Source organism: Vidua chalybeata, chromosome 3 (assembly GCF_026979565.1).
Source record: "Vidua chalybeata isolate OUT-0048 chromosome 3, bVidCha1 merged haplotype, whole genome shotgun sequence".
NCBI classification, from domain to species: Eukaryota; Metazoa; Chordata; class Aves; order Passeriformes; family Viduidae; genus Vidua; species Vidua chalybeata.
The window spans coordinates 30,603,730-30,626,888 of NC_071532.1; the positions used below are offsets into that span (position 1 = coordinate 30,603,730).

General features: G+C 37.2%; 1 protein-coding gene across 1 annotated transcript in view; it reads left to right on the forward strand.

The window, feature by feature from the left end:
* The window catches only part of PRKCE (protein kinase C epsilon), a 286,848-nt gene that overhangs the window by 152,293 nt on the left and 111,396 nt on the right, over window positions 1-23,159 (forward strand). The gene's annotated exons all lie outside the window — the stretch shown is intronic.

A 23,159-nucleotide genomic window follows, 5' to 3' on the forward strand; every position in this document is an offset into this window, starting at 1 on the left:
GGTTTTACTTTAGAGAAGCTCTTGTCTGCCTTAGTTTTGCTGGGAAAGGGTCTGCTTTGTGCTCCATGAGACCATTTGGTGTTGTGAAGCAAAGTGTGGTAGATAGGGATGATCAGAAGATTTGCTTCCCAAAGAGACACTTAATTTGTGATTAAATGCCTGTGTAAACACACTTTTCATTCCCTGTAAGAGAGGAGCTTCATGCTGTATTTTTGTCCCCTTGTACACACACCCAGAATCTTCCAATGATTATCATTTTGCTACAGACAACTAGTATCTATGAATATAACAAATCATCATCAGCATAATGCATTCTGGGATCTACATCTGTCATCAGTCATTCTTTTATTTTGCTGCAGTCTAGCTGAGGGCATTTTGATTTTTGTCAGGAAACACTGAGGAGCAGAAAAATCTCTGTTGAGAGGCAAAAGCATTATGTGCAATTATTTAAAGTTGTAAACATTAGGAGCTACATTTAGTGAGCTGTATAAAAAGACTGCAAGATCCATTTAGTTGAATTCTTGGGGTTAGTTGCCAAACACTATTTTTTTTTTTAATTGATGAGATACATGTATCTGTATTTTAGATATTTTGCAGGAGATATTCCCAGAAGCTTTGATTCAGTAGATTTTCTGCCTGGTTTCACTTGAGTGCAGTAAGCTACTAAAGCTTTCAGGCTCATTTAGGAATCATCCTTTTGGGTTAGCAGGTTAATTGTTTGTCATTGTCGTGGCAGGACTGTGCACAAGTCAAGGAGAGGGAGTCGTTTCCTCACTGTGCGGGTGTTTGTGTCAGGGCTGTGATGCTGAGCTGTGCTGGGGTAGCAGTGCAGGGTCAGTCCCACGGGCTGGGGCAGGGCATGTCTGTGTCTCTCCAAACCTGCTCTGCCCGGGCTGGTGACACTGAGGAGCACAAGCCTGCCTGACTTGTGCATGGTGAAATGCATCCTGGTCTGCCATGGTCTTACTATAGCATGAAACAGAGGAAAGTAAAACAGACTGGTGGTTGAAGCCCTATTTACTAATCTCGTAAAATAATTAGTGATCTGTTTTAATAGTGATAAAAAGAATCTCTTAAAATTATGGATGGGTATATAAAATTTTCAATAAATGCTGTTATTTTTAATGTGTCATCAAATCAGATATTTCCAAATTTTCAAGCTGAATCTGGCATCCAAAAATTGTTTGGAGGTTTTTTTTTCCTGAAACTTTATTAATAATTAGATATAAAATAATCTGATCGTATTTTAGATTGAAGTTTCCAGTTGTACAAGCTTTCAATCTATAAAGCAGCAATTCAATTTACAGCAGCTAGAATGCTCTGGGAAGACACGTACCTTTATCAGCCCTGAGGGCTGAGTTACCCTGAACCTGTCCGTTTTTCATCGTCGTTAATAGGGGCAAATAATTTATTGTGCAAAGCCGGCAGGTTGCATGGCCTCCCCAGAGCAATGCAGCTCCTGAGCAAGAAGATATTGCTTCTTCTGCCACCTTGTGGTTGTGCTGCTCAGAGTCAGCGACCATTTTAACAAAGGTGCACTGCTGTGGCTTCCATGAAAACAAACCATGAACTATCACGATTGTTTTGGTTTTGCTGGACAGACTTTAACTTAAGCATTTGTAAAGGTTAAACTTCAAATTAAATGTTTAGGGGAAAAAAAAAACCAACAACATTTCTTTTAGTAAAATTGTCATTTGGTCTGCTGGGATTACTGTACTACCTTTTCCCCTGTTGAAAAGAAGTAATAAAGATCTTCCTTTGATGTTTGAGAACACTATTGGGCCCTACATTTTGTTGTCAGAACTGAAATTAAAATGTCCAAAACCACAGTTGAACTGTACTGATTAAACCTTGTTTCTGTTTTCCCCATTCACTGCAATGTATTAAAAAGTTAGTCTTTGCTTAAAAATATGGGAGTATGCCCACTGTCTATTCAACAATTTCCATTTCAGTGGAGCAATTTGTAGAAACATGTTTGCAGATGGGTTCCTTAAGATTTTTGCTGCAAATTCCTTTTTTATCTATTAATAAGATTCAAAATTGGACCTTCAATATGAAAACTAAGCTGCAAAGAGCAGACTAGGCATGTTTTTTACAAGGGTATCTACTTGTCAGACCTATTGCTTTTCTTTCCTTTTTTCCATGCTATTTTCACACAGCTCCTTCAGATTTCTTGTCAAAATAACCAGCTGCCATAAACCCCATGATTATTACGTAAGCCGTGCTGCTACTGAAATACTCATTAACATGGGAAGGTACATGTCATTTCACACCATGCATTGTCTGAAATTATAATTTTTGTTCTGAATAAGCTTTTTACTTTTACTCCCCTGTAATAAAAGATATTTTTAGTAGAAGGGATGAAACTGAGTTTGAATGTTGAAGTATGGAGTCTGTGAGAGCAGGCAGATTTGAAAGGTGTAATTAAATCACTTAGCTCTTTTTTTATTAACTCTATTGAGCACTATGTCTGAGATTCAGTCATCTCCCTTCTACTGTTAATGTAGTTAGAATATGTTCAGTAATAAAACCTGATTCTTTTAATTGATTTTGCAGATTTTGAAACCTTCAGAAAAACCTTCTTAGGCAAACAGCCTTAGCAGTTGATTCTCTGCTCAGTCCTTGATGCTTGAAGCACTGGGTCTTATATTCATGTATTAATCAAAAGAGTTCTGGTGTAGGATGTTTTTAGGTTATGTTTTGATAGACCCACATACCCTCTGAAGATTTTCTTGGATGCATTTGAGTACATTTCTGCTGTGCAGATGGACGTTGTGTGTACATATCGAAAGGTTTCAAAACTGTTTTGTAAAATACAATGAAAGATGCTTTGTTTAAGAAATAATGGTTTTTGCAAAGTGCTAGCACTTTCAGTGTACACTGGAAGCAAATTCCATACTGCTGAGTATTGCTTGGGCAGATAAGGACAGGCACCACAGCCAAAACGATTCAGCAAAGTTTGGAAATGCAAAAAAACCTTGATTTAAAGAGCCAAAAATGCAATCCTTTTACATTTTCTTTAAACTAGGTCATAGAACTGTTCAGGAGCAAGTCTTCAGAGAATCTTTAAGTAAGTTCTGCTGAAAGGAAAAGCTAGTGCGTTCACCTGAAATAAATAACATGCTCATTAATGCTTTGTGGGTGTGAGCTTTCTCAGCACAGTAATGTATTTTTGCATTCTGGAGTCCCTATTTGAGAAGCAAACTCCAAGTTCAGGTCACTCTCTAAAGGGAACCCATTAAACAAGATGAAAGGACAACAGTGAAGCTAATAACAGCTTGTAGTGCTATGTGTCGGTGGCACAACATCTTAAACTGAGCTTCTTTTATTAGTTTAAAATTTGTTTAATATTTTACATATTGTTCTCTCTGATTGTTTCTCAGGTGGTCTCTCCATGTAAATTATAGCATTCCTTGAAGGCAGTTTGGTAGGTTATTTATGACTGGGTGGAAAAAAACCCCAAATAATTGAAATCTTGTATCCATCAAATAATTTTTTAAAGTATGGCAATTGACACTTATATAATTGAAAGTTACCTTGAATGTTTTTCTGGAAAAACAATTTCTGTTAGCTTTCCATGCTGACCATACATGAATTTATGCAAGTGTCTGAGGGTAGCATTTTGGAGCTACTTAGAACAAGTAGCATGAGTTAAAAAATAACACACTGTGCAATTTATGGTTATGATAAAATACATCATCGTTCCAGATTACTGTCACAAGGTAAATTGAGCTCCTGAAATTTCTAATTATATGTTGGATCATATCTTAAAGTCTTCAGGGATTTTAAAGTTTATGGAATATTTATGGGTTTTAGACTTAGGACTGAAAGGTTTGTTCATCTTGGAGCCTGGAATAATGGGATGTTTGAATTGCTGTAGTCAAAGGTTTGGTTGTCTTGATTTTGAATCTTCTTATTCTCAGAATGCTCAGAATTTTTATAGCTCCTTTAATAACTGACTTGAATTATTATGATCTTTTATCATTTTAAGCATTAACATATTTCTTTAGTATTTAGACAGGCTTGTTTCCTAGGAATTGCCTTTCTCAGAAGTTATTTTCTTGAAATTTCTAAATGTTACTTCCAATTCCTAGTAATTCAGCAACAATTGGAAGCAGAGCACTGATTCATGGACTGTCACTAAACTGAATAGTCTTGAAAAACCTCAAGCACTAAGAGGAATATTTTCTGCAAGAGGGAAAACAAGACACTTCTACATGATGCTACCTCTTAGGAAATTTGATTTTGTTCAAGAGGCCCAATAGTTACATCTGTGTTTAACAGACCAGATTAAAGGTGGCAATGAAAGTTGTATCACACTTGCAGAAGAGAATTTGCATTAGTAAAGTTTATGAGAGTGAGTCCCTGTGCTGCTAAATATGCTTTCTTCTGCAATCTTCCAAATTTCCCAGATCATATGTGATCATAAATTTCACAGGGAGAGGAGGGCACAGCAGAGCTGTTTACATCTCTTCTGACATTAGATTTGACTGTGTATGTATCTATACATACTCATAAAAACATGCCATGTAATATGTATGTTAAATAAAAATACTTTTAAAATATTTTCTAATATTGTACTTCACTGCATAAAACATCCACATCCCTGTGCTGAAGGCTTCATTTAGGAACATTAGCTGTGGTCTGGGGAGATCCCCACAGCGTGTGCTGCTTTGCAGCTGGTTTTCTGCAGGACTGGAGTCCAGCCCAAGCTGTAGGGCTCCCCAGCCCCTTGTACGTAATACATGGGCAGAAGTGCTGAGCCTTCATTTGAGGTCTAATCTTACTGCTGCAAATGAGTTTTAAACTATGCAAGCACTGTGCTTAAAAATACTCATGTGTACTGGTCTTCCTTGAAGACTGGTGAATGAATCATGATCTGCTAGAAAGATGCGATAGCCAAAAATAAACCAGAAAATCCTGAACTCCTCTCATGAAAAATATCTCCTTTCACAGTAAACCATCATCACTAAATTTAAAGTTGTCTGATTTATCTGCCTGCCTACCTATTGCATTGTAAATTGTATCTGAAAATTTTGTCAGTTTTGATATAGACTGTTTTCTTAGCCGTAGAGAAGGAAAGGGGGAAGAGAAGTGGGCCATCAATGGCCAATTCAGTGGAAGTAAAACCACAGCTTTTATAAGTGGGGTTTTAGAAATAGTTTTTTAGAAATCGGTTTCTAAGTTTTGCTCTTCCAAGACCCAGAGATGGAGGAAAAGAAAGAACTGGTGTTTGACAGTGGTAGAAGAAAAAATTTATTGCACAAGAAATTTTACTTCTCAGGAGTTAGGCTTACATGAAAGCCTACTGCATGTAAATGGCTTATACCACTGAATGTAAATAAAAAGATACATTATTTTTTTTAATTAACAAATGAGTAATATTTGATGTTGTCTCATATAATCTGCTACTTCATTTTAAATTTTAAATAGGAGAATTTAAATTTTAAATAGGAGAATTTCTACTTTAATTTCTTAACAAAGTCTCATGCTTACTGAGAGATTTTTGCTTTAATTTAATTTTGTTATTCATAAGCTATAAAGCACCTTAAAAACTTGTTCCAAAGAACTGTTCTCCTGCAAACCATTTCTTTCTTTATTTTATATGTGCAGAGACAGATTACTTTTGTGTAAGTTTGCAGCAATGTAACTCAAAATTCCTGGCAGTTTATCTAAGTTGGTCCCTGACCAAGACCATTGTGTTTTAGCATGTATGCAGTTTGTGTCTCAGATGGAAGCAGCTGTTTTAGAGGTAGTGCCCCTTAAAGAAATGAGTGGTGGGCTGAAAGAGTTCCTGTGTTAGGACCAGTGGTATAACAGTATGTTTAACTTACCAGGAGTATTCCAGTGGCTATTAATAGGAGTTCACTCCTTTGTTGCATGTGTGACCAGACAGATGATGTTCTGTAGTGTCAGCAGGAAGCTGCACATTTGTGAGAATAAAAGGAAAGGGAAAATGTGATGCAGATAAAATTAGGGGTCTTCACTGGTCAGAAGGCAACTGCTCCTTGCATCTAGTGATTGTCCTGTTAGTTAAAAAACTTGTAAATGCACAGGTCAGTTTATTTTGATGGTGATTCAAAACATGCTTCTGGTGCAGTGGTAGAACCACACAACTTCTGCATTGCTCATGGCAGACAGCAATGATTTGCTGATGTCTCCATACTCAAACTGGGACCTTACTACTTTTGATTTGTGATGCAGCTTTCTACTTCTTTCTAAATAATTTACAATTCATTTTCATCAAAACCATAGCTCTGGCACAACAGTAATAATGTTTCATTTGGCTTCTCTAAAACTAAGATTTATTTTTGCCCTTGGCTTCCAGGAAAACTTTCAATCCTGTTTTTCTTCCTTCTGGTAAAGATAAATACAATACAGATGGAGGATCATATTCATGATTTTGTATCTGTCTTTCCATCCAAGGGACAAGTGTAATCTGTGTTGCTTGCTGGAATAGATACAAGAATAATCATGTTAAATACGTCTAGATGCTGTTAATAATAGTGCTAATGCTTGCACAGAGGAATGCTTTCTTCCCCCTAATGTTCTGTGTGGGCTGACTGAAAATCACTTAGTGACATCTAATTTTCTTGGCCTATTTCTATGACTTTTTCCCCACCATGGAAAGAGGGGCATTGTGTATACTAAGATGGTGTTCTTGCATTTGGGAGAGGAAGTAAACTGATTCCACAATATGGACATCGTGGTCCAAGTTGCCAAATAGAGGCAGCTATTCTGAATACCTCTGGGTTTGGATATAGGATTTAAGGCACTTTTAATGCAGCTGAGTTCAGGCAGTTTCACTGTATCCTATAAAATCTTAAAATCTAAGCTTAGCATAAGTTTGTTGTAGTGGTTCCAAAAATATAGTATGACAAAATTGGTAATTGGCAATTGATTGGTTTAGATTCACTGTGTGCTATCAAATTTTCAGATTCAGGGGTGTTCCAAATACATCAAAAAGTAAGGATTGGTTTCACGTGTTGGAAGGGGTATTATTGGGAGCTTTAAAAAATCTTGAGGAGTCATAGTGAAGACTCTTTTTTTAAAGAGATTTTTGGAGTGCTCAAATCTTGAAATGCTGTGTTTCCATTTCCTTGCATTTCTTTTCTACTTGCTAAAAAAACATCTTTATATGCTTTTCCTCTTTTTTAAAGTCTTATTGTTATGGTTTTCCAGAAGTGGAATAAAGAAAAGGTCAGATTATAAATGTGGTTTTATTTAGTTTAAATTGGGTTTTTTTCCACCTTCATTTGTATTTCTTAAAATGCATTCAATATTTTTATTTGGCTACTGTATGCTAATGGCAAAGGTAATTTTTTATTAAAAAACATTTAGAGAAATCTTTTAAACATGTAAGAATATATTTTTGATTTTCAATAGATAGTTACTAAAGGAAGAAGTTTCATAGGGTACATTAGCTCTTATTTATGAGATTTCTGATGGTAAAAATCTCTTTTTAGTGTGTGGGATAATCTTTCTTAGGATGCTATTGTCTCCTTCTCAAGAAAGAAGCACATTTTTTCTGTTTTAAAATGATTATAATAAACTAATTCATGACTGCTGTGATGTGTCATGGAGAGTCAAGTTAGAGGTTCCAGCCATAGAACAGGCAAAATTGTTTGAGGTTTTGTTTTTTGGTTTGCTTTATTTTTTTAAAGGAGCTTCTCTCTAGAGGTTCTTTTTGTAAAGACAACCAGTGTTAAAAGGATTTTCTCGAGGAACTTCTGACACCTTCTTAGGTAATTCGCAATGAGAGAAAGTGAGTGGGAAATCAAAGTCTCTTTGAAACCAACTTGGAAATGCTGCCATATGTCTTATTCTTGAGATTATACAGGGCTGTTTTAAAAAAGAAAAAAAAAAAAAAAAGAAATTCAGTCTCCAGCTTTCAACTGCAACATTCTTCAACCAGACAGTTCTGGGATCTGTTAAATGAAATCTCCATCCACCACACTTTGCAACTTGTGAATTGATAGATGATACAGCTTCCTGTGGTGGTATTTAAGTTTACCATGGGAACAGCTAAATCAGTGACAGCAGCAATAAGAAGGGCACTGAATATATTTTTTCAACTTACAGCCAGCTGAGTTTCACATTCTTATTCAGCAACCTGATAAGTCTACGTTAAAATGAATTATGTAGTGTTTGAATATGAGCAGAGGTTCTGGCAAAGCTAGGAGGACAGAAAAGTTTTGGGATAATGGGCTATGACCTGAATTCTTAAGGAAAGGTTTTTTTAAAGTGTCTACTATCTCTTGATTTGTTAATAAACAAAACAGTAAATGTTTTAGAGGTTATTTTTTTTACAATTGCTAGAACATTTTGTATCTTTCCAGTTTGGACACACACAATTAAGGTTTCCCTTTTTATCTCTACTGTAAGTAAACTGAGCCAAATTCTCCTGGATTTTATGTGTGTCTCTGTTCTCTGGCATAAGTGTAGAGCTGTAACCAAAGATAGATCTTATCCTCGTGTGGCTACGCATTTAAAGCATTAAGTTGTACAAATAGTTGTCCTTTGTGCTGCAGGCAGTCTCCTTGTCAGTCTCTTGGCTCCCCACAGATTTTGGTTGGACGCAATCCTCCTTGTGCTGTGCACAGGTTTCTAGATGAGTTTTGTGCTGTCCGTGTTAGGAGAACTTACTTGATGCTTCAGAATAGCCACAGGTAGTACCACTGGTGTGAAGACAGGGTCAATGCTAAATGGAAAGCAGATACAGCACTGGAATAATAAGAGAAAATTTAAATCTACAATCATTCCAAGAGTTGTTTTGTCTCTGTTTTCATTGCCTGATTTACTTTCTGGAGTAGGGAGAAAGTTTTTTGGATCCTGAAGAAGTATTTTACTTGATCTTTGTTCTGAAGAAGAAAAGAAAATAATTCAGAGATGCTTTTTTGGGTTTTTTTTTTAGTTCTATTTTCGCTCTCAGATACAGAGCATAGAGTTTAACAAATATTTTTCTTGAAAGACAGTTTTAAGAAATGTTAGAAGCAGGTGTTCTCCTGCACACATTAATTCTTATATGAAGTCTTCACATATATTTTGAAAGTCAACCTTCAGCGAGTGCTGAGGGCATTTGTTAGTACTGAACTGCTTTCTGTTTTGTAAAATAGCAAAAGGTGACTCGTGGAAGGAGAAGAACTAGAAAAGCTGACTTTCTGTACCTGTTCTTCAGCATAGACATGGTTTAAATTAGCTTTAACTATCATGAATCTAAAGACACAACACCTGTGGTGGGATTTTTTAAGTTAGTTTTTTCAGTGAATTTGATTGACAATATTTTTGGGAAAACCTTAGCAGTCTAAAATATTTTCTTTCATCATGAGAATATCCAATCTGTTAGAGCACTGTGAGACAGATATTTAGTTCCCTGTGGAAAAAGCAAGGCTCTTGAGTGCTTTTCTGTAGCTAACTCTGTACATGTATATCTGCTTGTTCTTATGTATGAGCTTTCTGTAATAAGGAGAGTTAACTTTTCTGTACAGCAAATGAGTAGAAAGGAAATTAATTGATTAACAATAATTCTGAACTCTGATTGCCCTTGGAGTTCAGGCCATTGAGAGATGTGAGCTGCATTGCTCACAGTTCATCCTACAGGGAGGAAAAAGAGCATTCTCTGATGTGCTCTCTTTCATCAGCCCTATGTTCCCTTTTATTTCTCCCTCCATTTTCTTTCACGCCCCATTTTCTCTGAGTTTTCATTCTCCAAAGTGAGAGGTTTAAAGCTCTGTCGGATTCCATTTTGGTCTTTTTTTTTTTTTTCCTCTCAATTCCCATGCTAAGTCACCTCATCATCCAACATCCCACTCTTCACACTTGCCAGCTGCTTCCATCAGTAAGTTTTTAAGCATTCCTGAATTTTACATCAGTTTTAGAGAACTATGAAAAACAAAATACATCTCAATCAACACATCTGTTGCCTCTTTGAAGGCTCTTTGCCAATTCTTTTCCTCTGTGAGTGTACGTTTTATTAGAGGCTTAATCTGCCATTGGTCAGGTAAAACAGCTCAGGTTCCATTAGATTCCTTCTAGCAGATGATGCTTTAATATTTTTCTGAAATTCTGACTCAGTTAGAAATTAGGTGGCCAGTTAAGCATATTTTCATAAGCCAGAAGCACTTTGCATTTCATGTAAAAGTTTGAGCCACATGCTCATCAAATCACTGAACATGAGAAAGACACCAATGCATCTGTTTTACCAAAGGTTGGAGAATAAGGGCTAAATTAACTTTGCAGCTAAGACATTTGGAATATATATTAAAAAAAAAAAAAAGGCAAAAGTTAGAAATAAGTACACTTCTAGAACTTGGCTCAAAAAGTCTTGTCTTTTTACCCATTTGTGTGTCTTATACAGTAAGACACAAAGTTAATCCAGCTGTTGTGGGTTGACCCCAGCCAGGTGCCCACAAGGTCTTTCTCTGTAATAGGTTGGGAAGAAGAGTATTACCAAAGGCTCATGGTTTGAGAAAAGGACAAGGAGACATGACTCTGTGGGGAGTGTTTTCAGAAGGGCAAAACATACTTAACTTGGAGAAATCAATTAAATTTATTGCCAATCAAATCAGAGAAGCATAATGAGAACTAAAACTAGATCTTGAAACACCTTCCCCTTACTCCTCCTGTTTTCCCAGGCCCAACTTAAAACCCAAATCTTCTACATCCTCTCCTCCACCAGCACAGCAAGACAGGGAATGGGGATTGCATCAAACATTTTCTCTTGGGCTCTTTTCTACTCAGGGGAGGGCTCCTCACACTCTTCCACTGCTCCAGTACGGGGCCATTCTCATGAGAGACAGACCATCAGATACTTGCCCAATGTGAATCCTTCACACCAGCTGAAGTTCTTCACAAACTTCTTCAGTATGTGTCTCTTCCACAGGGTCACAAGTCCTGCCAGCAAACCTGCTTCAGCATGCATTTCTTTAGCCATGGGTCTCCATATCCTGCTGGGGTCCTGCTCATGCACAGGCTTCTTAGCCTCCTTTAGGCATCCACCTGCTCCAGTGTGGGGTTGTTCATATTCTGCAAGTGGATCTGAGCTTCACTCTGAACCTCCATGGGCTACAGGGAAATAGGCTCTCTCACCATGGTCTTCACCCTGGGCTGCAGGGGAGTCTTTGCTGCGATGCCTAAAGCACCTTCTTCCCTTCCTTCTTCACTGAACTTGCTGTCTGCAGCATTGTTTCTCCAACATCTTACTTCTTTCTCTGTCTGCTGTTGGATTTTTTCTGTGGGATTTTTTTTCTGTGCTTCTTAAATACTTGAAGCCAGAGGTGCTACCCCTGCTGCTGGTGGGCTCAGCCTCAGCTAGCATGGGTCTGTCATGCACCCAGCTGGCATTTGTGGATCTAGGGGAAGCTTCTAGCAGGTTCTCACAGAAACTGCCCCTGTAGCTTACCATCACCACCACCAGAACCTTGCCATGTGAACCCCATACTGATTTGTATTCATGTATCCAGTGTAGAGAGACAAGCACAATTTTCCATAATATATTTGGAGTGGGGTGCATTTGCATCACATTTTTCAAGTGCTCCTCCATAACCTGAGGGCTAGATATGTGTTGCTTCATTTAACAAGAGCCGGAGTTCTCATGTGATGTGTATTTCAGCAAGCACACTGTACAAAATCCACAATGCTACAAAATTTTGCTGGGAATCCTAAGAACCTTGAGAGAGATCCCTTTACTGTTCTTTTGCACAAAGATCTGCAAAAAATGGGCACTATATTTATAGGTAGCAATCTGATATTAGAAATCAGAGGACATGATGGACCTGGTAGCAACTGCATGGTAGGATTCATTTTAGAATGAGTTAACACTCTGATCTCCCCTCGTGGCTCTATTTTTTTATTGTTGTATAGTGTTTGAACAATAAAATATTCTGTATATTGAGACCCAAAGCAAATAAGAAAGACATTAAAACTTCTCTTGTTTAATCTTGTCACTGAGAAATGCTTCTTCTGCCAATAATAGGTTATGAGGGGACATCAGGACAGGAACAAGGGATCATCCTGTCATATGTCAGTCACCTCCCCAGTAAAAACCTATATAATACATTCAGGTTCTACTGACAACACATAGACTCATCATCTGCAATTCCTTCATTATGCTGTGTCCATAAGTCTGGCAAGGAGAAAGAACATCCTGTTTAGCTCATTTTTAGATACATGCATTAGATACATAGGATTAACATCATATAGGGCAGGTAAATAGTGCTTTAAATATTGGAAAATTTCCATTGCAATCCATGGCAGAGTGAATATGTTCTTTCTTATAGCCACATCCAGAAATGCATTGTTGGACTGTTGAAAGTAGTATGCTGATAATAAATCATATCAAATACTTCAGGATTTACGTAACATAAATTTATTACTATTTTCTGGGTGGAAATTTGTAGTAATGGATGTAATGTTGAAAGGCATAGATGTGAGATTTGCCTTAATAGCACTGCTTATGAGTCAGAGATGTTCTTAATTAAGCTTTTGTTGTGTGCTTGGGGGGGATATCAGAATAAGGAAAATTCCTCCCACGTTTGCAAGAAAGACAGTGGAAAGAGGAAAGGAGTTCTTTTGCTGCTGAGTTTTGTCTCTTGCAATTGATTGCAAGAACTGCCCACTTAGGAAGCAGGCAAGATGAGGCTGTTGGTAGAGGATGACAAGATTGTCATAACATAGTCCTTATTAATAGATAAACTAGAAAGAGCAGTGACATGTTGGAACATTGGTTTAAATGTATTATGGGTTGTATATTGGGCCAAAAATGGAAAAAAAAAATTGTCAGATGTTATCTGACAGATGCATCAGAGAACAGTCCTTTTGAGGCATAACACTAATATCTTTTGCTTGTTTTGTTCAGTTCATCAGTAGAGTTGTGAAAAATTAAATCCAAAGATTTGATTGCCTTGTTTTAATGTCATACTGCTTGGGGTCAAATCCTATTTTGTTTATTAGATATATAACTAAACCCATTGATGAGTTTACCTACATGAAGGTACAGCTACTTTGTGTCTAACTACTTTAGTACTGTTGGAAGAGAGAAGTAATTTCCAAATTTTAAAGTCTTTAATTAGTTGAAGCATAGCATTATAATTGCCTGAAAGTATAAGAAAAAAAATCTGCATTAAAATATAATAATATCACTGACATTCTCCCAGCCCTTGAAGCTTCCTCTGGCTTTTGTGAGCATTTTTTGAGCAAAGTAATGAGGATTCTGTGCTTTTTACTTTATACCAAAATCAGTCAAACTGAAAGGCTTTTTCCTGGTTGGGAAAAGGAAGCTGCTGTGCAATCTTCTCTGGCTGTCTCAGTTGTTCCATAGGCACTGTGGGACGTTCTCTGAATCACAGTCAATTCTGCAGTGGGCTCCCCAGCCCTGTGGAGGATACAAGCAAACAGTTAGTACTTTATTGAGAAACAAATTAAAAAAAATAAAAAGCAAAACCACTTCTATAATTGTAGGTAAGATTTCACTGCCACTGTGAAGTACTTTGAATCTGCGTAATGTAATCTGTGTAATGAGCAGGATTGAGCTTGCTGAAGGTACAACCTCTATAAAACCATGTTTTGAAAGCCATCTTCTCTGACCTATGAAGGTTATGCCCCATAGATCCTTAATGTGGTTATATGGAATTTTAATATAGAAATTTTAAGTGCAAGGGTGCTTTGTTGCATGCATTTCAAAGCTTGGATAGAAACAAATTGTTGCTGTCAGGATGGGGATCTGGAAATGGAATTGGCAAGACAACTTTGAGATTTAGTAGCTAAAGGCAGTAAGTGATTTTCATTCCCTTTTTTGCCTTCGGATACCATGACTTGTCTGTAGCTAGTATATGACTGGGATATCTGCAGGGTCCTGTGTAGTGCAAAACAGTTTCTGTCTTGCTGTGACCTGAGAAAATACAAAATTTTTGCAGCCCTCTTTTCTGAGAGATCTTGCTGTGTCTCTGGCCTTTTGCATGGTATCCACAAGATAATGGCTGCCTTGCTACAAGATACAGTAGTTTCTATGCTGTCAAAAACTTCCTTTTCAGGGTGCTATCACTCATCCAGCATAACTTATTGCAAAAGGATTGAGATTGAATATTAGAAAAACAGCCTGCCTGCCAGAGTAGTGAAACAAGATGTGCGAGTGTGTTGTGGAATTTCCCTCACTGGAGATTTTTGAGAACCATCAAAAAAATGAAAGCTGAGGATGCCTGAAGTACATGGGGCACTTCCGTACTGCAGGAGACTGAGCTCAGGAATCTCCTAGGTGCCTGCCACCTGGGCTTCTGTTATTCTATGGGAAAGGAACAAAGCTAGAGTTTAACAAATACTTAAGAAAGAACTTCTGAAAGACTAGAATCCCAGATGTACAAGGTTCTGTTTCATCATAATGTATGTAGCTTTTGCAAGTATTGGAAAGAGACTGCTGAACTTCCCTAATCTATCACAAACACTTGCTTAAAATAGCGTCATTTGGGATCTGACTGGTTTAACAGTTACCTCTGGGAAAAAAGCTTTGTCCTGAAGTTTTTACAATGCTTGTTTTCCTTCTTCACATCACAACACTATTTCCTTTCCAGGAAGCTGACAAAAGCCAGCAGCTCAGGTGTTGACCCTGCAGAGAGGTCATTTGACCCTGCAGATACTTCCATAGCCTGAAGCTCTGTTAAAATAAGCGTGGCTGTGTGCTGCTGTGGAAGTTCACCTCCCACTGCAGCCCTGACTGGGATGGTTTGAATCACCCTCTTTCTTTCACTGGGGACAAAGCACAGCCAGTGTGAGCATTTGTCACCAGAGCACTGACCACTCCACTGCCACCACAAGGGGCTGGGCGCGCTCCGAGGAGCACAGTGCAGTCAAATTGCAGGACATCATTGTAGACTTGCAGCAGTGACATTAGAGAGGTCAAGTCCCAAGGATAGCTCTTCTGATCAATACAATAATCTGATCAGTTACAATAAACTTATAATAATAATAGAATATGTTGTAATATATGCAGTTTCTCCATTTAGGAGATTTTGTGCTTTTTTAGCTCTAGTAAGTAGTTGACTTAATATGAGATATTTCATTTTGTTAGTCTGTCAGGTGCTTTACACTAACAACGCTAATACTGCTCATTACTAACACTGTAACAACATGATCTGACTCTTACTGACACAAACTAATTTAATTTTCTGCCTGCAAGTTTATCAAGTCAAGTTATAGCACAAAAATTGTTCTACGTTTTGTAAATTATTACTTTACTTACTAGTTAGGACATTAATAGATGCATTAAATTTCATGGAGTGAGCTTTTTCTCATGAATAATATCTTTAGTATTTGCCATATGTAGAATGCATTTCCAGTTCTTTAATTTCAATTGCAGATTTGTTGACATAAGGGCATTGTGTTTAGAGTGAGGCTGTTTTGTTCCCCCTGAAAAATAAGACCAAAATAACATTAGTTAGCATTGTGTTTTGGTCCTGTTGCCTGTGACATCTCCTTTACAACTGAAAAAGCACTAATGTCTGGGTTGTGGAAAAAGGTTTGGAAGTTGAAACTTTATTTTAAAAACCTTGAGATGTGAAATTCACTTTTCAGAAAACCTGCTACAGGTAATTTCTGTGTGGTATTTCTAGTGATATAACTTCCTTTGCCAAATAAATTGTAATATGAAAATTGTAGCTACAGGTTGTTACATTGTTTCAGGAATACAATTTTTCTTTAAATCATTCATGTCACCAATAAAGAAATTGAGAGGAAGTAGGAGGGATCCATCTCTGATTTGCTTGCTTTGTGGATGTGACAGCTGTTTAAGTACAGAAATTGCCATCCACCCTCCAAAACGAGGTCAGTACCCCATGATCCATGTGAGCTCCCAGGGATCTAAAAAACAGATCACATATTTATATCCATCCCCTACCACTGGTCCAATTCCTATAAAACAGAATTCTGTTTGTTAAATATTAGATTTATTAAACCATGCTGTATGGTCACTGAAGATGACCGTGTGTAATTCTATGTTGTTAATACTTTAAGCTTGTGTAAATTGTTGCTAATTCTGCAGGCATTGTGGAGATCAAGTGCAGAAACAGACTTTCTTAAGAAATGTCTCTAAGTCATTTAAAGGAAAATTTTGTCTGAGCAAGTATGGAAAGTAATTCCTCCTCACCCCAGCCTCTGCTGTAGCCGAGTGGATGGGCTGCAGCTGGGGCAGCACCGGGGGTTTCCCCAGTCTCTTCAGGGACCTCACTCCTGGTTTTGAACAATTGGTCCGAATTATTGCTAACCACCAAGACAGGGACATTTCTGAAAACTAAATTGGATTTCTGTGTATGCTGAAATTGCAGTTGGACCATCAGTATCTATGAGACTCTTTAGTACTTCTGGACATTAAGTCCTCCTTTATTAAGTGTATTGAATGTGAAAGTATTTCTGTTTGAAAAGATGTGAGGAGTTACTGTTGTCCCTTCAGCTTTGAGTGAGCTTATGAATGTGCTCCTGATAATAATTAAGTATGTAGAAAAACTTTGAATCGTGTGTAAGTAATCATCAAATAGTTTTATAGTGTTATTGGTGTTTTGGGTTGGGCTCCTTTTTTTAAAAAAAGAAAGTAACAGAAGCCCTCAAACAAAAATATGTACCTGTGACACCCCAAATCAACTCTGTGTGTATCTCAAGGGAAATCTTAAAATACATATAGGCAGAATCTCTCTTTTAGACAAGAATTTAATCATTTAAATGTAAGCATGTGTTTGAAGGCAAATACATTTGAGCCTCAGCCCATGCTACAAAGCCATGGACCATATTTGGGCTTGATATACTTTAAAATGGAATTTATTCTTCAGTGCATTTAGTAAATAGCTGGTGTTAGCAGACCTCAGACACATCTCTTTTAAAAGACACATCTCTTTTAAAACTCACGCATTCTGTGAGCATTTTTAATTTCTTTAGTAGCACTCAGCACCTTTGTTTTTGTTAACAATATAGTGTTATTAAAGGATCTGATTCTCCTATCCAAGAAATTTCCTGTCGGGTCTCCTAAATAAAGCAGATTTGAGATACAGTAAGCAAAACCTGTATGCTTGTTGTTTAAGAAGTAGTCTGGAAACACATGATACTTCTAGAAAAAGACATAGAAAAAATTCATGCTCTTTCTGTGACTGTGGTAAACTGTCTACATAATTTCTGTGCTCATCAGTAACAGCTTTATGATATCATATTCTATCATATATCTACCTTACTATTTTTTTCTCTAAAAGGTACAGAATTAGTTTGTTGCATGTGTTACTACTAAACAAGACTTTTCTCACTAGAAAGGATCTAGAAATGTAAATATTTGCGGGTGTTTAGCTTTTTGGTCACAGTTGGTTTTTGTTGTTTTGGGTTTGTTTTTTTTTCCCCTTAAATTCCCTTAGATTAAATTTTTAAATGCAAAATCCTGTAATGATTTCTGCCTGGAGAAATCTTAATGACAGTATATATCCTTCTGCTGTACAGCCCAGAATAGAGTTTGGGAATAATCCTTTGGGACCTTATTTTGATGCATAATGATCTGGTTACACTCCATTCTGAATCCTGAGAAGTCCTGGACATTGTTTCTGCCCCTTCTCACTTTCCAACGTATTTTTAGACAAATGATCTCCCCTGCTTCAATCAATATCCTTCCTCTGTTTAGACATTAGATAATGGTAAAACAAAAGCTCGATTTCAGTATGTACATATTGGTTAAAGTGATCAGGCTTAAATATGATACAAAAGCTGTTAGTTTTCACCTTCAGCAGTGAAACATCAGTACATCCATTGTTCCTTTGCATTTGTTGTTCATTTAGGGTCAATTGTAATTATTAAAGGTTAATGTTAAACCAGCTAGCTCTCTGGATGGCGCTTTGTAAGGTAGGGGTGACAGCAATGTGACACCCAGGGTGAAAAGCCCCTTGTGCCAGAAGTGCCATGAGGGGTCAGGGTTCTCTTGCAAGGCTTTGCCTGGCAGCATCACTGGTTTCTGTGTTACTGTCCTACATGGCCTGTGCTTTGGCTTTGATGTGGCAGAAGCCATTTAACTAAAGCTTCATTTTTTTTTTTTTTCAAACACTGAAGGTTTGGTAACAATTACCTCCAGATTCAGGGAAGGGATCAGCATTTTTCCTGTTTAGAAGTCAGCATCGTCAGCAATAAAAAATGCTGGATACCCCCTCTATTTATGTGTAAGCTCTCTTGCTCTTTTTCTGCCTTATATTTTTGCCTTTTTTTTTTTTTTTTTTTGGTTGTTGTCAGAATTCTGTAAGTACTCAGAACATTGAAGATGAGACATGGCTATGCAGGATAATCTTGTTGCAGTTAGTGCTCCACATTGAGCCCTTCTCATTTATGCTGAAACTGTTTTAGTATGAAACAAGACCTGACATGGTTGAGCCTTTGTTATTTGGTGTGCAGGTCTTACTCCCCTAATCTTGTTTCTTTTGAAGGTTGCTGAGCATTATGCAGTAATTTCCTTTCTTCTAAATTTCAAGAAATTACTTTTAAGTTATGACTTATAATTCATGCTTAATGGATATTACACAATGAACAGCATTAAATGTAGTTCAGACAGTTCATTTAAGCCTCCATTTTGCATGTATTTATGAGTTTTGTGCATTTTTTCATGCCAGATACTTTTTATTTTTATAACACTTCCCTTAGAGCTTGGATTTAAGCATGCAAGTCTTTTGAGTCTTTAAAATTGTAGGCATTATGTATGTATGTACATAAGAGTATATATAAGCAATTATATGCTACTGCTTTTCAAATAACTCAGGGGTTACTCTACAGTGAAAAGAAGGAGTGGCATTACTGGCTATGGTTTTGAAATAAAATTAGTTCTAATTTTGCTGGTTCTCAAGTACCATCATATGAAGCCTAAACTCAATGTGCTCCATCGACAGCATTCTTCATGAACACTTGGAAATTGTCATCATTTCTTACTCCATCTTTTGAAAATAAAATGTAAGAAATGCATGTGAAAAGGATAAAGTGAATAGTACAGAAGACAGAAGGACTCAAAACCAAAACAGGGAACAGAATGTACATTACATAAAGAAACAGCCTTTACTGAGGAAACTATAACCCTCTGTGACTATTTAGTAGAAATACCATGAGAAGAAATGGTTTATATTGAAACTTGTTAATATTCTGACTATAAAAAATTCACTTAATTTTAAATCCTTTGCTAAGAGTAGAAATGCCATGCACTGTATGCAGTATGCTAATGGTATTTTCTAGAACCTTATACATACCTCTGTAAGACTTTTAAAAATATATTTAAAAGGCCAATTTTGTTTGGGATGCTAGTCCCAAAAGAATGCATTGAAAACACTAGTTGTCTATATCATACAGATGTTGGGGGTTTTCCCCAAATACTCCCTCCTTTCTGCTAGCATTTACTAATCTTTGCTTTCCTGCTTGTAAATGATGGGAGATATTTGGGGAGAGCAGTGTAGCTCCCTTCCAAAGTAGGTGTCTTCAGACATATAAATTAACATCTCTAACGTGGCTGTTCAGTATGAGATAAATGGATTTTAAATTAAATATAGACTATTGTGAGTTCTGCTAGAACTAAGTGGTTCACAGCCCTGGGTATGAGCCAGAACAGATGTGATCATCTGCTTCTGAGTCACCTGGGACAGTTCCTGCCTGACTTTATGCCTGTGGCCCAAAACAGCAATGTGAATCACAGGATTGTTAAGGTTGGAAAAGACCTTTGAGGTCATCAAGTCTGCCTGTTAACCCAGCACTTCCATGTTCAGCACTAAACTATGTACTTAAGTGCCATACGCACACGTTTTTTGAACACTTCCAGGAATGGTGACTCTACCACATCATGGGCTGCCTGTGCCAATGCCTGACCACCTTTTCAGTAATAAGTTTTTCCTAAAATCCAGTACACAAGATGTGACAGTGTTTTGCTTGGGGACTATGGGAATGCATTGCTTATATGTTTATATAGGGTCACAGTGAATGAGTGACTGAACTTAATGTTAACTTGAAGTTAATGTTAAGCTTGTGAGTGAGCTCTTGTGACTTCATCTGCTGTGATGAAAGGCTCATATTCCATCATCCAGTGGTCAGTCATGGCACTGTAATGTCAGATGCTCGTCTAGCCTGGAGAAAAGGAACATGAGAGGAGACCTTTCTGCTTTCTAGGAGGGTGGAGTAATGTGGGAGTTGGTCTCTTCTCCCAAATAACAATTGACAGAAGAGGAAATGCTATCGAGTTGTGCCAGGGGAGGTCTAGATTGGAAAAAATTCTTAACAAATTGTGTAGGTGTACTTTAGAACAGGCTGCCTGGGGAAGTCACCATCCTTGGAAATATTTAAAAGACATGTGGATGTAGCAGTTAGGGACATGGTTTATTACTGGTTTCTCGAGGTTGGGATTGAAGGCACTTGAGATGGTATTTCATGTTTGGACTCAGGTGTTTATTATTTCATATTTATGTTACAGTCTCACTACTGTGCGTTCAGCAACTTTTTCATTAGCAAAGCACAAAATGGCCAACTAACTCTTGTTACAAGGTCTTTTAAAACTAAACTATCCAATTAAGGACACCTAGATTATTTTCCCTTTTAACCCAATAACTGATCCCTCAAAGCCCGCAATGCAGACTTTTCTGTCCAGTTACAAAATATCACCCAAACCCATGAAGAAGAAGAAAGAAGAAGGTAAAGAAGAACAACCTGCCTCTGCCCTAAAACTTTCATCTTGCTTCATATTTATTTCTATATTCTAAAATCCCAAACTCTAAGTTTTCCACCCTGTGATATTACACACTTCTAACCAACTACACACCTGTAATCCCAGTACTATTAATCAATTCCAAAAGCCTGTTCCACAAACTCAGGTCAAATTCAGTGTTCTCTTGTGGGTCTGTGCCTTTAAGCACAGAAAGTTTAAAATTCTCAGCATCCAGGATTCCAACAGTTTAGTGGTGGCCTTGGCAGTGCTGGGTTAGTGGTTGGACCAAGAGATTTTGGAGGTCTTTTCCAGTCTTAATGACTCCCTGATTCTATGATTCTACACTGCTCTGAGCCCTCTAAGGGAGTCCTGCTGCCGACTGACGAAGTGGGGTTTGCACGCAGGGTGTAGTGAGAGGTGAGGTGGAGGCAGATACTCCCAAACATGCAGTTCATCTGTGCACTTCCACTCTAAAGCAGGGCACAGTGCGTGGATTTGGCTAAGTGCCAGGCTTTAGTGACAAAAGGGGAATAGCAGACCGACAGCAGAGACTGTTTGAGGGCAACTGGCTAATGAACCTCCAGCATTATCCAAGAAAGACCAAGAAAACTATATTTTCTAACTACAATTAGAGGATCCTTTTCACACACAGTGATGCTGTTAGTGTGGAAGTGATTTTTGATAATCGAGGCCTGCCATTTAATCAGATACTTTCAGATTCTTTGCTTGTATCTGTTTTCAAGTTAGTGCATTTCTGAAAAAGATACTGTTTCATTATTTTATTTACACTGTAAGTATTAGAAGGGGAAAATTGAATTTCATTAAAGCATTAAATATAGAATTGAAACTAATGCAGTGAAGGTAGTTTTAAAACTTTGTTGGTACAAACAAAGCAAACAAAAAAACCCAGTGTCATGATACTGCTTTTATGTAGCCAAAACAAGAGGAGGATTTTACATGCTCTGTAAAATTACAGGTGCTTTATCTGTGAAGAATTGCGCTTAAGATGAAAAAATGAGAAAAACAGTACTGTAGACTGATTATCATATCAAAAGTGTATTATGCACTGTCAGAACATCTTGTTTATTTTATGTAAGTGCATTAACTTTTTGGGAAACCTTTCCAGAAGAGTTGGATTTTTGGGGGGAAACCTTTCCAGAGGAGTTGAATTTTAACTTTCTCACATCCAGGTTGTGCATACTGTAGCAAAATCTACAATCTGGATGATAACCAAAAGAGCAGATGTATGTTAATATAGAATTATCTCCTATAATAGCTTTTAAAAGATTTCCAGCAGCTTTGTAAAGTCAGTAAATCATTCAAGAAGCTGGGGAAATGAATATTTTGTTGGATTTTCAACTATTTGTTACATGTTCTTTGTGGAAGACAGTCTTTCTCTTAAGGAGCTGTGATATTTATTAGACATTAGAGTTTTACTTAACACCTAAAAATAAACAAAATTGACAACATAAAAATAAACTGTCTGGTATTTCTCATCTCTTTATTGAAGGGCAACCTACAACCATTGCTTTTTGGTTGTTCTTCAGCATAAATAAAAGGGATAGCTTTGTGTACGAGGCAGTGTTTATTTACTGAGAGCTCACTTCAGAATAGAGAAGGAGTGCCACTTTGGCCATCCCACAGATGTGTCAGGGTGAAAACCAACTCTGAGTATGAAGTGTTTCTAAAACATTAATGTGTATGGAGCTAAGGCTCTTCTGTGCATAAATAAATTTGCTGGTGTCAAGGAGTTTAGCCTTTGCTCTGCAGTGAAAGACCTTGATCTCCATTTGTTCGACTGTGCTCTGTTTTTTTCTCAAGATGCCTGTCCATGGGTTTAATTTAAGATGATTTTCTAGAAATTCTTTAATTGATACCTTTTATATTTTAAACCCTCAAAACCAGGATTTATTCCAATGTTTTAAAAGGATTTGAGACTTTTTATACATTGAGTTGTTCTCAGACTTTGAATTTTCTGTGTTGTTATTAGATACTGTACTGTTGCTTGGACAACTCAATCATGTACAGAAAAGCTTGCAGCAGACCAAAGCTGTTGTTTTTAGGCCCTTGTAATGATTCACAGTAGCTGAAATTCAAAGAATGATAGGTGTTAACTACAGATCAAAGTGTTATATGCTCCAAAGTATTGAGTGCATAGATTCAGTTGTCAATGGATGACTGAATATGGCTCTCTCCAAGTCTTATAGTCTAGTTTGCCAAGGCATGAGTGGCTCAGGGAATGTTTGCAAAATCTGTTTTTCATTAACAATTGCTAATTCATCCTCAGCTTTTGCTTAATGCATACAAAATATTATGATGGTGTTAGTGATATTTAAAAAAAAATCCTTAAGAAAGACCCAATGCACTCTGAAGAATTTTTTTTTTAATGCTTTCACTGAGTTATATCAAGTTTATTTTCTACTTCCTCTACCATTAAATCTCATGTACAATTGGAATAGGAATTGATTAAGAAGAACAACTT